General features: G+C 41.1%; 1 protein-coding gene across 4 annotated transcripts in view; it reads left to right on the top strand.

Moving 5' to 3' along the window:
- Window positions 1-15108, top strand: part of MAP3K7CL (MAP3K7 C-terminal like) — an 82103-nt gene that overhangs the window by 49475 nt on the left and 17520 nt on the right. Inside the window, exon 2 of one of the 4 annotated variants that reach the window (XM_077819595.1) lies at window positions 5553-5677. The exons of the other annotated variants lie outside the window; for them this stretch is intronic. The gene's annotated coding sequence lies outside the window, so the exon portion shown is untranslated. The remainder of the gene's footprint in view (window positions 1-5552; window positions 5678-15108) is intronic. 4 annotated transcript variants of the gene reach the window in all.

The raw sequence follows: 15108 nt of genomic DNA, 5'->3' as shown, positions 1-15108 counted from the left end.
CTCTGGTCTACATTAACCCTTTCAGGGCAAGTGTAGAGAACACACCTTATCACACTCTGCTAGACACTAAAAATCATGGACTCAGTGAAGACACTGGATTTATGGCTGATTACAAGAATCTGTAACCCACTAACCTTCCTTTGTCATATGACTGCAGAGGTGTTAACTGCCCATTTCACCTTGCAACATGTTAACTGTTTATGCTTAACAGTAGGTTCCACCTTGTATTCACCTGTGACATTTTGAGTACCTCTCCTAGATCTGAAGAACAGCTCTGTGTAAGCTCAAAAACTTGTCTCTTTCACCAACAGAAGTTGGTCCAATAAAAGATATTACCTCACCCACCTTGTGTCTCTATTTTTTTTATTAAGACTTTTACAACCCACTTTTAGTACATATAATACACTCTCTAAATGTATACTTTCACAATAGATTGAAACTGCTCCTCTAGAAGCATTTAAGTCTTTTGGATAAATAATAGCCTTTTACAAAATATTCTAAATACACTGTGGAAAAACTCTACAGGGAGCCCTCTTGGTCTGTTGAGTCCATAACTTTTTTTTTTTTTTTTTAAAGAACTGCCTAAGTTTTTCCTTCTCCCTCAAGATCTCAAGATGCCATAGCCAGTCCAAAGCAACCATCAAAGGCTTTGGGTCAGATAGTGTTCTTTTTATTATCTTTCAGGGACATTTTTGTAATATCAGGGAAGTATACATTATGATGAGTGTCTGGCTGATTCTATCAGATTAATTAATGTTGGTACTTCATTCTTAGGCCACAATCCTTCAAACACTTACACACATGCTTAAATTTATACACGTAAGTAATCATGTTGAGTTAATGGGCAAGTCCTCAAGTGATTGCCAGATTGGGCCCTAAACTTAGACTTTTGTGCTGTGTTTAAATTTAACAGTGAATTCAGCTCAGCCTTGAGTTTCCTTGCTATTGTCAGTTTGTTTCACAACTGTAGTGTAAATGAAATGGTTTTTATATTTAATATCTTAAACTTTATTTGTATCTACTGTAAACTAGCTAGGCAATTTGATTTTGATTTTTCTCTGAATCCAAAATGCTAAGTCAATTGCAGCACAACAGTGAGAAATCCTTTTACTTAAGTATGCTTGTGTGTATCTTCACAGTAAAAATACCAATATTTCAGGCTACAAGGCTTTCCTCATGGTGTCAGGTTTATAGGCAGACACTGATATTTTATTAAGAGAAACAAAGTGTACATGTAAGTGCAAGGTAAATGGATATACAATGGTTGATACTCAGTTTTTCTTAAAACGTAACTTGCCAATTGTGAGCTCTCAAACTCCTAGAGGAGGAATTTGAAACTTGTAATATCAAAGAGCACAAATGACTGGAATCCTTGGGGTGGGATTTTCAAAGCCACAGAAATAATTTGGATATTCAATAAGTGACTGAAAATCTCAGCCTTATAGTTTAGTGCTTTTAATCCAGAATCCTGGGCAGCAGCCTACAGACCAAATATCAAGCAGTGTGCTACTCTCTTCTCTGTCGGATGAGTGGTCTTTCTCTCTAGATGTAAGAGCCCCAAAGAGATACTGGCAACCTTGAAATGGATCATTCCACCTCCACTCATCACTATCCGGATCCCACCACCACCCACCCTCTGTGCACTTGTTTGTGGGAGGACCCTGCAGAACTGATCTTGGTACTCCACAAAAGGTGTGCGCGTCCCATTGAGTTGTGGAGCTTTGTCAGTCCATTCTAAGCAGAGATTCTGCAGAGGTGAAGCTCCAGATCCAGAATAAATATTTCTAGATGACTAACTGCAAATATTTAGTGCTTTATAGCCATTCTTACAACAGAGCACTTTTGATAATTGAAAGTTAAGTGCTTTTTCTGAAAAATGGAAATCTTCATTCCAGTATTCTAATGTACTTAGAGAAGTCACAGCAAGAACTTTGTTCTAAAAATACATTTCTGAAAGTTCCATTTTCCATTATTCTGCAATGGAAAAATTCCAAGGAGTATTATTTGCTTTGTATTAAACAAAACAAACTGCTACACAGCTCTGATGGGCTGCATCAAGAAGACATTATAGGTAGGCCTCTAGGGCCCACTTGCCTCAGAAAGTTCAGTGTGTGCTGACTACACAGCAAGCTAAACTATCTAAGTAGAAAAGTTGAATCATTCTGACATATTACAATTAATGAAATAAATCTGTATGCAGAAATTACCAAGCTGCTCAACTAAAGCAGAGTTGATGTAAATAAAGCTCCCTATTCTTCCACTTCCTTCAGCTTGCTGTCCTTGGCCCCAATTCAGCAAAACACTTAAGCATGTGCTAAGTACCATTGAAGTCAGGTGCTTCCTGAATAAGGATTGACTTAAGTACATGCTTAAGTATTTATGTGAATCCGAGTCCTGGGTCCAGTCCTGTTTCCCTCACGCTGAACTCATGGGAGAGAGGACATGCTTTCTGCATTTGGGAGTTTGCTGTGAAGAAGTAAAAACCTCTGTCCCTCCCCCCAAAGACTGGCTCTTCTGAGGGGGCTTTCTTGATTAATAGTGCGATGAGAGGTGACTCCACTGCCTGAGATCCTATTTTTTGAACTAAAACATATACATCATGTTTAGTCATCTACTCAACACCTAATGCCTGAAATGGATATTTAGATTGCTAACTACAGATGAACGTGTCCAACTTTAGACACCCAAGTTATTGGGCCCTGTACTATGTTTCTCCAGTCTCTGCTCCTGATATGTTTTGCTCCATCTGTCTCCTCCTCTCTCAGTTATGCTGTGCACTCCTGTTTGGTGTTCCTATTTTCCCCTGAATAGGGAAGAATGTAGTCATGGAAAATTGTTCTTATAAAAATAATGAAACTTCCTTCTACGGCCTTACATGAAATCATGAACTTGATTCTCAGCAGCACTGGTTTTATGCAGTATAACTCTGTTGAAATCAGTAGAGTTAGATTAGCATAAAATTGATGTAACAGAAAGACTTGCCTCATTTATAAAGTCACAGGTAAATTTAAGTCAGATTTTATTGGGAAAGTAATGAGAATGTTCAATGCTATAAAAAGAGAAGTTAGTTATGTAAGAACAGAAGAATGGCCATACTAGGTCAGACCTGTGGTCCTTTTAGCCTAGTATACTGTCTTCTGACAGTGGCCAGTGCCAGAGGCATCAGAGGGAACAAACAGAACAGCACAATTATCAAATGATCCATCCCCTTTGTCCATTCCCAGTTTCTGGCACTTAGAGGTATAGGGATACCCAGAGCCTGGCATTGCATCCTGACCATCTTGGCTAGTAACCATTGATGGACCTATCCTCCAGGAACTTACCTAATTCTTTTTTGAACTCGGTTATACTGTTGACCTTCACAACATCCCCTGGCAACAAGTTCCACAGGTTGACTGTGTGTTGTGTGAAGAAATACTTCCTTATGTTTGTTTTAAACCTGCTACCTAATAATTTCATATGTTATGTGAAAGGGTAAATAACAGTTCCCTGTTCACTTTCTCCACACCATTCATGATTTTATAGACCTGTATCATATCCCCCATTAGTTGTCTCTTTTCTAAGGTGAACAATCCCAGTCTTTTTAAATTCTCCTCATATGGAAGCTGTTCCATACCCCTAATCATTTTTGTTACCCTTCTCTGTACCTTTTTCATTTCTAATATATATTTTTGAGATAAGGTAACCAGAAATGCATGGCAGTATTTGAGGTGGGGATGTGCCACGGATTTATATAGTGGCATTATGATATTTTCTGTCTTGTTATCCATCCCTTTCCTAATGGTTCCTAATATTGTTAGCTTTTTTGACAGCTGAGGCACATTAAGCAGATGTTTTCAGAGAATTGTCCACAATTACTCCAATATCTCTCTTTACAGCTAATTTAGAACCCATCATTTTGTATATATACTTAGGATTATGTTTTCCACTGTGCATTACTTTGCACTTATCAACATTGAATTTCATGTGTCATTTTGTTACCCAGTCATCCAGATTTTGTGAGATTCCTTGGTATGTAACAGACAAAGTTAGTAGCCAATCCTGTCTGCTCTCAACCTTTATAATGACACTTAAAACTGTAGTGACCATGAGTAGAGATGTACAAATTATTTTGCAAAGGTGTAAAAAGTACATTATAATTTTAAATATTCACTTAATTCTAAAAGTACCTTACTATCTTATATTTGCACTGAACAGTCCATGAACTTATCTATTTGTTCTGTAGTAATAACATTATAACTGTTATGTTGTTGTTCACATTTATAAGACATCCATACCAACAGTGTTGGGGCACCGTACTAGGACTAGAAAATAACCAACTCTCTCCAGAGGAGACCCAAAGTCTCTCCACTTCCTCCTGAGCTGCTTGCTTTGGAGGAATCAGAGCTTGGTAGTACAGTTTCTAGACCAATCATCTGACCCATCCTGTTACTTTAGAAGAAAATTAATTGATGGATTGGGTTGCACAGTGGAAGCTAGTTACTGCTTACCTGAGCATCAGTTTGGTACATAGTGGTTGCTGTTGTTATGGAGGTATGTTGCAGGGCATTGTGATCAACATGGCAAATGCACAAGAGGTCATTACTGGGCTTCCCAAACTATGCAGGATGTGTAGAGGGAACCCAAATATCTGTTCTGTCCCTCCACATCAAGCCCAGAGGTATATCTGACAAAAAGGGTTATCATGGTGATGCCAGCTTAATGGATCATAGAGTCTTTCCAGCAGAGGTAGACATACTTGCACTAGCTCTGATTGAGCTAGTGCAGGGGTAGGCAACCTATGGCACGTGTGCCAAAGGCGGCACGCAAGCTGATTTTTCAATGCCTCTCACACTGCCCAGGTCCTGGCCACCGGTCCAGGGGGCTCTGCATTTTAATTTAATTTTAAATGAAGCTTCTTAAACATTTTTAAAACCTTATTTACTTTACATGCAACAATAGTTTAGTTATATATTAAAGACTTATAGAAAGAGACCTTCTAAAAATGTTAAAATATATTACTGGCATGCAAAACCTTAAATTAGAGTGAATAAATGAAGAGTAGGCACCCCACTTCTGAAAGGTTGCCGACCCCTGAGCTAGTGCACTAAATATAGTAGACGCTACAGTGGTGAGGGCAGCAGTACAGCTAGCCACCGCAAGTACGATCCCATTCAAGACCCTAGGTACTTAGCCCATCCTGCTGCAGCTACACTTCTATTTTTAGCATACTAGCTGGAACAGAGGTATATCTATCCAACCTGGAAACTACACCTCCAGCTCCAGTGTAGTCATATCCAGGGTAGCTGATCTCTATATGTGTACACAGGCAGGCCAGACACAGTGTATGATGCAAACATTTTTTATAAATTCCAGGCTTTTCAGGAGCAGACACATCTGTGCTGCTGCTATCCAGCAACGTTTATATTAATGGAATCTTCATCCCCACATGTGTTCTCGGTGAGCCTGTATATCCACTGCTGCCCTGAATTAAGAAGCTATATCTCAACTCACTGTTGTCAACTCTCGTGATTTTATCATGAGTCTCACAATATTTGGTGTTTTTCTTTAAGACCCAGCTCCTGGAGTTATGAGAAGCTCAGCTTTTTTTTTTTTATGCAAGTTTCTAGCCCTCATGGTTGCAGAGAAAAGCTTGAAAACATGACCTGAGTGCACCCTAAAGGCCCTCAAACAGAAGGTAAATAAAAAGAATCCAAAGTGTTTTCTTTATTATTATTATTAATCTCATGTTTTTAAGCCAACCTCATGATTTTTTAACACTTGGGATTGGCAGTGCTACCAACTACCCAAACTAGGACAATTCAACTACAAACTTGGTGGGTGTATTATGGTGATGTATTATGGATTTGGAAGGTTAAGTGCAAAGGGGCAGGTGACAATGGCAAAGAATCACGGAGAGTTGCTTTCTTCAAACACTGAACAAGAATCTTCATTAGAATAAGAAAAACAGCATAATCCCAAAAGATTCTCTCTTCTTTGCTATGTAGCTTCTTCCTAGACTCTTCCTCCAGGCTATCCTGCCTGGCTTCCTGCTACACAGAAAGAAACAGTGCACGTATCCTCACATAGAGGGACTGCTGACATGCAGTTACAGTACAGGGTCTCTGAATGTCTGCCTGTTGCGTTCTGTACAATGTTTGTGGGAGCCTGACCGAGCGTTCAATAAACTATGGAGGTTTTAGGCCTTGCCACAAATTAGGCACAGCTGGACAGACAAACATCGTCACCTGAACCTGTGACTTTAGTCAGTGCTGCTAGTATTAGCTCGGTGAACCAAATGAGAGTTGCTGTGGGCACATATTTTGCCAGTGCAGGGGAATGAGGTTGGATGATGCTGAAATAAGAAGGATTAAATGTTGGCAACTGCTGCTATTAAATATAACCATGTTTCCTTTGGTGGTGGCTTTTTTGTTGTTTGCTTTTTTATCTTTTGTTGCAGATATGCTTTTATACATTAACTGTATGGCACAGTGAAATGATACTGTATTGAGAATAACCTAAAGTATGCCTGTTGGACTCAACACAAATCCTGTAAATCAAATTGATTAAGTATTCTAATATGCAGGCCAGACACAGCCGGTGGCCAGTGCAACCTAACAAAACATTACCAAAAAAATGCACAGACTTTAAGGACAAGAAATGCATGTTCTGGGAATTCCCGTTCTCTTTTTCCTTGCTCTTTAGTAAGGTGGATTGCTGTGGAAGTGCATTGTTGGGAGCCAACAGGACACTAATAATTATGTGTCATTGTTCTTTGAAGGTGAGATGGTATATGCTGAACCACTGCAGTAGCTTCTTTGAGATAATGGTGCTTGTGGCACTTTGCCCTTGCATTTGTTCTTTCAGGACTTGCCTCTGCAGACTCCTAGCTTGGTGGTGACGGATTTATTCCCTCATTAATTCTCTGTCCTCTTGCCTAAATCAAAAATACTTTCTCCTTTCTGCATGTAAACATTCTAGCAGAATCCCCTTGCCACACCCCTCTGCAGGTCAAGAAAGAGAATTTCTCTTGGTTTCCCATTTCCTTCCCCAGAGATAGCACTTGTGATACCAGATGCCCAGCACCTCTCCTGCCCTGTGATGGATTTGGTGCAGTAGTTGTCGGTCAGCTAGTGGGCTAACTAATCAGCCTGTGCACTAAAGTACACTCTCCAGCTACAGGATTCCAATCCTCCTTTCTTCAGAGGTTCTCTTTTATTTCTTCAAAATAACACAGGTTCTGTATATCAAACTATCCTTCCCTCCTCTTGACTCAGGTTCCTCCAGAAGATTCTGTTTACTCCCTCTGCAGGATCACACTCCACAGGCCATCTGTCTGGGAGTTAAGGCGAGTCTCCCTGCTTCTGCAGGCTATCTGCCTGAGCGTCATACATAAACCAGGTTCTTTCCCCTGCCCCAGGGTCTCCTGCAAGAGCCTCTCTACTCTGTGTAGCTCTCTGGTTCAACTGAACTACTGGTAGGTTTTTTGTGAGGTCTAGGTGATCTTCAAGCTTTCACCTCATCCGTAGCCTCACAGCATCAGCTGGGAGGCAGCTGATTTATCACAGGAGGCTGGACCTAACTCTCTTTAAGGAGCCAGCCAGCCTACGACATGAACACTGAAATGAGAAAGTTAGCACATTAAGTAGTGGCACATCCAATCTTCAAAATACCAAGAAATATGTTACAGTGTTGGTTTCAAATTCCAATTTCTTCTTATAAAGCACTTTGTTTTGGCGATTCTAAATTGTAAAGACACAAGACAACACTATCCCAAAAAGAAAGTGGGGAACAAAGTTTGGGGTGGGGGACAAATGGTGGAGTGTCATTCAAGGAGACTAACAAAAATTACTTATTGCAGACAAACAGGAGCCTTGACAGACCCTGAGGGCCCAGTAAGGGAAAGGAACGCCCCGTTCAAGAAAGTTTTAGACAAAACTGATGTTTGCTAATTCTTAATCATGGATGATAGCTGAGAACACACTCTGAAGCTAGAGAGGCATAGTGAACATCTATGGGGTACCAGAAATTACCATTTTCACCAAATTTGATTGCCAAGTTAGAGCACTTAGAGATTATTCCAGAGGTCAGGGGGAAATTATGGCTCATATAAACTCTCTCTGCTAAATTGAACATTCTGGTTGGCAGCCAGGGAGTTGGACACAGCATTATACCTCCCATTTTACCTGTGTTTGATAGAGATTAGTTTGCTATCAAATAATGAGTCTGTCTGTACTTCATATAGAGCTAGTAGAATTATTTTTCATGAACAATGTAGAAACTTTTTGCAAATACCTTTCCCTGAAATTTCAAATTCTCAAAAAATTTCAGTTATTCAGTAAGCTTGTAAAAAATAGAAAAAAGAAAAAGGTTTTGATGGAATTTCAGAAATTCTCAATCCACTTTAGTTGCATGCTAATTTAGTTTCATTAAATAAAAAAGGCAAATGAAATGTGACTGCCCCTGGATAAAAGAAGATTGCTAAATAGTTCCCCTAGCCCAGCATGTGTATCAGCAAATACAATGTTGTGTACATGCTGCCCAACTTGTAGTTTATTGCAATAAAATTCTCTTGGTTTGACGTTGTCCATATTTCAGGGCACAGTGGCTAGATGCAAAGTATGGAAAACAAATAAAATAAAAAATCAAACAGAAAAGGTACTCTTGGGAATAATGTTGTGTTGGGAGGGAGATGGAGGTGATAACAAGCCTTCTCTATCTTCTATGGAATCTCAGTTTCAGAAATTGTATATTTTCTCTCAAATGCAGCTTTAAAAATAAATCAAGCATTATTACTAACGGCTTTTCTAACTTAAGTCCTCAGATGGTCACAAAATGAGACCAAACTAGCTAGAGACATAAAGGGTAGCAAGAAAACATTCTACAAATACATTAGAAACAAGAGGAAGACCATGGACACGGTAGGCCCGTTACTCAATGAGATGGGGAAAATAATAACAGAAAATGTGGAAATGTCAGAGGTGCCTAATGACTTTTGTTTCGGTTTTCACCAAGAAGGTTGGTGATGATTGGACGTCTAACATAGTGAATGCCCGTGAAAATGAGGTAGGATCAGAAGAGGCTAAAATAGGGAAAGAACAAGTTAAAAATTACTTGGACAAATTAGATGTCTTCAAGTCACCAGGGCCTGATGAAATGCATCCTAGAATACTCAAGGAGCTGACTGAGGAGATATCTGAGCCATCAGCGATTAGACTGGAGAGATTCCAGAAGACTGGAAAAGGGCAGATATAGTGCCCATCTATAAAAAGGGAAATAAGAACGTAAGGAAATATGGACAACCCAGGGAATTACAGACCAGTCCTCTTAACTTCTGTACCTGGAAAGATAATGGAACAAATAAGTAAGCAATCAATTTGCAAACATCTAGACGATAAGGGGATAAGTAACAGTCAGAATGGATTTGTTAAAAACAAATCGTGTCAAACCAACCTGATAGCTTTCTTTGACAGGGTAACAAGCCTTGTGGATGCGGGGAAATGGTAGACGTGGCTTTAGTAAAGCTTCTGATACTGTCTTCCCTGACCTTCTCATAAACAAACTAGGGAAATGCAACCTAGATGGAGCTACTATAAGGTGAGTGAAAAAATGTTTGGAAAATCGTTCCCAGAGAGTAGTTATCAGTGATTCACAGTCATGCTGGAAGGGTATAACGAGTGGGGTCCCACATGGATCAGTTCTGGGTCTGGTTCTGTTCAATATCTTCATTGATGATTAAGGGCTTGTCTACACTGGCACTTTACAGCACTGCAACTTTCTCGCTCGGGGTGTGAAAAAACACCCCCTGAGCGCTGCAAGTTTCAGAGCTGTAAAGTGCCAGTGTAGACAGTGCACCAGCACTGGGAGCCACACTCCCACTGGTGGCAGCTACAGCCCTCGTGGAGGTGGGTTTTTTTAGAGTGCTGGGAGAGCTCTCTCCCAGTGCTCTGCCGCGACTACACAAGCCATGTTAAAGCGCTGCTAAGCACTTTAACGTTTCCAGTGAAGACGTGCCATTAGATAACAGCAGAGAGATACATTTATAAAGTTTGCGGATGATACCAAACTGGGAGGGGTAGCAAGTGCTTTGGAGGATAGAATTAAAATTCAAAATGATCTGGACAAACTGGAGAAATGGTCTGAAGCAAATAGGATGAAATTCGATAAGGACAAATGCAAAGTACTCCGCTTAGGAAGAAACAATCAGTTGCCCACATACAAAATGGGAAATGACTGCCTAGGAAGGAGTACTGCGGAAAGAGAGGTGGGGGTCATCGTGGACCACAAGCTAAATATGAGTCATAAAACTGTTGCAAAAAAAGCAAATATCCTTCTGGGATGTATTAGCAGGAGTGTTGTAAGCAAGACACGAGAAGTAAATCTTCCGCTCTACTCCGAGCTGATTAGACCTCAACTGCAGTATTGTGTCCAGTGCTGGGCACTACATTTCAAGAAGGATGTGGACAAGTTGGAGAGAATGTAGAGAAGAGTGACAAAAATGATTAAAGGTCTAGAAAACATGACCTATGAGGGAAGATTGAAAAAAAAATGGGTTTGTTTAGTCTGGAAAAGAGAAGACTGAGAGGGGACACAATAACAGTTTTCAAGTATGTAAAAGGTGGTTACAAGGAGGAGGAAGAAAAAATGTTTTTCTTAATCTCTGAGGATAGGACAAGAAGCAATGCGCTTAAATTGCCGCAAGGGCGGTTTAGGTTGGACATTAGGAAAAACTTCCAAACTGTCAGGGTGGTTAAGCACTGGAATAAATTGCCTAGGGAGTTTGTGGAATCTCCATCATTGGAGATTTTAAGAGCAGGTTAGACAAATACCTGTCAAGAATGGTCTAGATAATACTTAGTCTTGCTACAAGTGCGGGGGACTGGACTAGATGACCTCTCGAGGTCCCTTCCAGTTCTATGATTCTATGGTGGACTCAGAGCTGCGCTGACCCTAAATCATATTAGGCTTTCTGCAAACATCAAAACATGAGCCTTCACACCTGGAACAAGAGACTCCACGGAAGGAGGGAATGGGCCCAAAGTCACAGGATCCAGAGCTTGCCACTTGGTTCTGAGGACTGAAAAAAAGTGTTACTTTTGTATTCTATTTTATTGTATCATAGACTGAGCATGGTTTTTGAAATGCTACAAGCTTAGGAAAGCTTGTTTACCGGGGGGGGGGGGGGGGGGGAAGGTTTATACAGTTATTGTTCTTTTTAATTTCCATAGTGAAGAGTTCCTAGATGTTCGAGTTGGAAGGGACCTCTTGTGGTTGAGATGTGTGAACAATATGTTGTCTGATGAATTGTTTAGGATTTTTGCTAGGTTTTATCTGTTAATGTATTTTGAGGGGGTTAACTTGTCATTTTAAGAAAAAAGCAACACTCTGGAGAGGAAACAATGAGGGAAGTAGGTATGAGAGTCAGCAACTGGTTCTAAGTGAGAAAGAGCTACGAATTCTCAAAATGACTAGATAATTTTTAGCTTTCTAAATGTGCGTTTTGAGTGGAAAGCTGTAATGTGGAAACTGAATGCTGCTTTAGTTTTTAAATTGGTGTAAACTGGGTAGATTTGAAGAAGCTAAACATTTTCCTTTAAGGATCATAGTTAACGGGCTTTCTCACTGAGTACTTTTAAAAGATTTTGTTGTGATAAACTTGTGTGCTGGTTACTCTGGTGACAGCAGAGATTGTGCTTTGGCTCACCCTTGCGCTCCTGGAATAGAACACTGCAACTTCTATATTTTTGTCTTGTTAAATTTACACTGATTATTTGGATGTATATACAGATGGTGCTGTGGCTCACCCACAGTAAAATATAATTAAAACCCCTTTCCCAGGAAACATCATCACTGCCACCCATCAATTTAAAAAATAGGAAACCTGATTGGATCCACTAAGTGCCAGATGGCTTTAAAGAAAACGGGGTGTATATACATGGGGTAGGCCCGTCCTCCACTGGATGCTCCGTTGCCTGTTGACCAGCTAGAGAGATGTGAGCTGACTGGCTCTTGCTTCCTACAATAATTTATTTAAACCCTGGCCTGGGATTTATCAGGCCTCTGATCCAATTCGTAGTTGAACCCAACCTGTCTCCCTATATTTATATAATTTAGGAATTGGGTTTTTTTTAAGTTGCTGAGGGTCTGACTGATCACCTGTTTAAGGGGTCAGGAAGGAATGTTTCCAATTGGGGCCAAATTAGCTGAGACTAGTGGGTTTTTACACCTTAATTATAGATGATGGAGAGACAGTGGGATTAAACAGGTATAAAATGTAGGAATTTAATGTGAGGAATTCTAAGAGTGTTAGTTCATCCCAATCTGCAGCAGGTGTGTCCAGATTAGAGATACAGGATTTCACTGGTGGACCCCAGGTCTATGGAATGAGGAATACTTGAAGTCATTGCAGACCGGGGTACCTCTTTGGTACCTTCTGTCCCCTTCATACTGGGGAAGTGTAGGGGATTCAGCAGAGCAAGATGAATCCTTGGGGCAGGCAGTGGAGAGTCTGCCCTGAGTTATGAGCTTTATGATAGATGCCCTGTAAACCCAGCAATGGACCCTCCTGAAATGCCTGATATGAGATAGGGCAGATAGTGCCCCTCTCCTATGTTAAATTTTCATATAAATTGTGGCCTGCCATTTAAAATTGATCCCTGTGTCTGTCCTCTTGAGGCATGAGAAACTCCCTCTCTGGGGCTCTGACCTCACCTGAACTCAAAGCTGTTTTTTGAAAACAACTTGTTCACAACAGTATTATTATAAATGTCTTAATTTAAACCCTCAGAACTCATTTTGTATTGAAAATGAATGTTTGTACATCCAAATTTCTTAAAAACTTCATACCACTTACAGTTAATTCAGATGGCCTGCATCACATCAACCATTTTTCTTCATTAAGGCACGTCTGAAAGAGACTCATTATTAGGTAAAAACCCTTTTGTTCTTTCTCTGTAAGTAGATTTAATCAAAACTATGCTTTGTAACTTTAGCTACAGCAAAACATTTCCGAATCAAAAAAAGGAATAACCCATGTACCAGTGCGCTGCCATTCCTGCCATAGTCACTGAAAGCATACTCCTCCCTAAATAGAAGAGTCCAAATAGAGCTATGAGGGGTAGAAATAGATTCACTTTTATTCCAGAGGGCAATTGGATGCTCCTTAGCAGGACGGTAGAAGAATTATTTTTAAGTGTTTCCTTTTGATTTAAACAGGTGGCTTGATCATGCTATGTGGAGTTCATGTGCAGTTGACTGATTCATGGCTACCAATTTAAAAATATTAAATTTCCTACAAGTATTATGGACAAAGTGTGAAGCTCATCTCTGATGTCTGAATTAAGTTGCATTTTTTAGAAGGAGCAATACCCATCAACCTCCACTTCCTCCAAATTGTACTTTCAACACATTAGTTTTAATTCATGAGAGGAGTCCCAGGGTGGGGTATTTTTATTTGCTGTATGTACAATAGTGGATTTCCAAAGTTTACATTCTTCTTTTAAAAACAACTTGCTGTACTAATATAGCACTGCATAGAGTGAAGTCAGTGGCAAAACGCCCATTACTTTCAATGGTGGACGATTGGGTCCCTATTATCTGAATACTCTTAAAGAAGCATTTTCATTGTCCTCATAGTTTTGCACTTCTACAGCACCTTCCATCACAGGAACTCAAAACGATTTAAAAATATTAGTGAATTAAGCCTCATCTCACCCCTTAGGTAAGTACTGTCTGTTTCCTTTTTTGCAGTTGTGAAAACTGAGGGTATGTCTACACTACAGAATTAGGTTGAATTTATAGAAGTTGGTTTTATATATTCGAGTGTGTGTGTGTCCCCACAGAAAATGCTCTAAGTGCATTAAGTGCATTAACTCGGCGGAGTGCTTCCACAGTACCAAGGCTAGAGTCGACTTCCGGAGCGTTGCACTGTGGGTAGCTATTCCACAGTTCCCGCAGTCTCCACTGCCCATTGGAATTCTGGGTTGAGATCCCAATGCCTGATGGGGCTAAAACATTGTCGCGGGTGGTTCTGGGTATATATCGTCAGGCCCCCGTTCCCTCCCTCCCTCCGTGAAAGCAAGGGCAGACAATCGTTGCGCACCTTTTTTCCTGAGTTACCTGTGCGGACGCCATACCACGGCAAGCATGGAGCCCGCTCAGGTAACCGTCACCGTATGTCTCCTGGGTGCTGACAGACGTGGTACTGCATTGCTACACAGTAGCAGCAACCCATTGCCTTCTGGCAGCAGACGGTGCAGTATGACTGGTAGCTGTCATCGTCATGTCCGAGGCGTTCCTGGCCACATCGGCCACGAGCGCCTGGGCAGACATGGGCGCAGGGACTAAATTAGGAGTGACTTGACCAGGTCATTCTCTTTAGTCCTGCAGTCAGTCCTATTGAACCATCTTATGGTGAGCAGGCAGGCGATACAGATTGCTAGCAGTCCTATTGCTTCATCTTCTGCTGGGCAGCCATGAGATGTGAATGGCATGCAGTCCTTCTGCACCGTCTGCTGCCGCCCAAACATGTAAAAGATAGATGGAGTGGATCAAAACATGAAATAGACCAGATTTGTTTTGTACTCATTTGCTTCCACCCTCCTCCCCCGTCTAGGGGACTCATTCCTCTAGGTCACACTGCAGTCACTCACAGAGAAGGTGCAGCGAGGTAAATCTAGCCATGTATCAATCAGAGGACGGACTAACCTCCTTGTTCCAATAAGAACAATAACCTAGGTGCACCATTTCTTATTGGAACCCTCCGTGAAGTCCTGCCTGAAATACTCCTTGATGTAAAGCCACCCCCTTTGTTGATTTTAGCTCCCGAAGCCAACCCTGTAAGCCATGTCGTCAGTCGCCCCTCCCTCCATCAGAGCAACGGCAGACAATCGTTCCGCGCCTTTTTTCTGTGCAGATGTCATACCAAGGCAAGCATGGAGGCCGCTCAGCTCACTTTGGCAATTAGGAGCACATTAAACACCACACGCATTATCCAGCAGTATATGCAGCACCAGAACCTGACAAAGCGGTACCGGGCAAGGAGGCGACGTCAGCGCGGTCACGTGAGTGATCAGGACATGGACACAGATTTCTCTGAAAGCATGGGCCCTGCCAATGCATGCATCATGG

The sequence above is a fragment of the Eretmochelys imbricata genome, chromosome 1, assembly GCF_965152235.1.
Source record: "Eretmochelys imbricata isolate rEreImb1 chromosome 1, rEreImb1.hap1, whole genome shotgun sequence".
Taxonomy (NCBI): Eukaryota; Metazoa; Chordata; order Testudines; family Cheloniidae; genus Eretmochelys; species Eretmochelys imbricata.
This window is presented reverse-complemented; position numbering and strand designations above follow the sequence as displayed.